Source organism: Echinops telfairi, unplaced genomic scaffold, assembly GCF_000313985.2.
Source record: "Echinops telfairi isolate 266 unplaced genomic scaffold, ASM31398v2 ScPeMD7_3533;HRSCAF=4204_0, whole genome shotgun sequence".
Lineage (NCBI taxonomy): Eukaryota > Metazoa > Chordata > Mammalia > Afrosoricida > Tenrecidae > Echinops > Echinops telfairi.
This window is the reverse complement of record NW_022107431.1, coordinates 39,634,990-39,636,018: the sequence shown is the minus strand read 5'-3', so window position 1 is coordinate 39,636,018 and position 1,029 is coordinate 39,634,990. Positions and strand designations below refer to the sequence as shown.

Below are 1,029 nucleotides of genomic sequence, written 5' to 3'. Positions count from 1 at the left end.
TGGTCATCATCGCACTTCTATTCACCAGCCCCTTTGAGAGTTTCACGTGCTCGTCTGTCCATTCTTAGGAGGGTCACCAGTATCGCCTCAAAGTTAGGTCCAGACAATAGCCCCTCAAGAAGGCACCTGAGTGAATTGTGTGTGTGGTCCCAGCCTCCCATTGGCTCCAGGGTTTTAGGGAGAAGCTTTCTCCAGGGGGCTGAGAGGACACTGAGAATTAACAAGGAATGCCAGAAGCACAAATGGAGGCGGATTAGTGCCTGGAGAGAAAGAGGCTTCTCACGTCCAGGAGACCCACAAGAGAGGCAATAGGGAAGCAGGCAAACGTCCTCAGCAGGAGGAGAAGACTGCAGTTCGTAGACCAGGGACACACCACCCAACGGGAGTTGTCTGGAATGGAGAGGTTTAGCTGGGAGACAGGAGAACGAGAGCAGCCCATTTTTATTCAGACGCCTGATGCAAACAGCGCAAACCTTTTCTGGCAGTGTTTTGAACATGACCAGCACTTCCGAAGGATGCGGTATGAACCATAAATTGGCCTTTGTTTTAAGACCACTTTAAGACCTTGTTTCTTACCCTTTTCTCATTCTTTAAAATCCCTGGGTACCATGTTCTAATATTTTGTGATTCACTGAATATTTACAGGACTGGTGATTATGATTTAGATGGGAGTCAATTTGCTAAAATAACCAAACAATTTCCCTGCTTGTAGTAAACCCAGCTTGAGGGATCGTTCGGTCTTGGATTCCGACAGCAAGACGATCCGGTCTGTGTGAACTGAGCGACCCTCCGCTTGCTTCTTTGTGGTGAGTGCACCCAGTCACTTGGCTCTGGCCTTGCAATGTTAGGAAGGCTGGAACGGGAATGAACAAACCCTGGAGGAGCCTGATGGTTATGTGCTGGACTACTAACTCCAAGGTCAGCAGTTCGTAAACCACCCGGTGCTCCTTGGGGGAACGATGAGGCTCTCTGCTACTGTAAAGAGTTACAGTCTCAGAAACCCAAAGGGGCAGTTCTACCCTGCCCTGA

The 1,029-nt window shown here is 49.3% G+C and overlaps 1 protein-coding gene across 1 annotated transcript in view; it reads right to left on the bottom strand.

Annotated features, from left to right (window-relative positions):
• The window catches only part of LOC101656467 (coiled-coil domain-containing protein 162-like), a 24,882-nt gene that overhangs the window by 8,906 nt on the left and 14,947 nt on the right, over window positions 1-1,029 (bottom strand). The gene's annotated exons all lie outside the window — the stretch shown is intronic.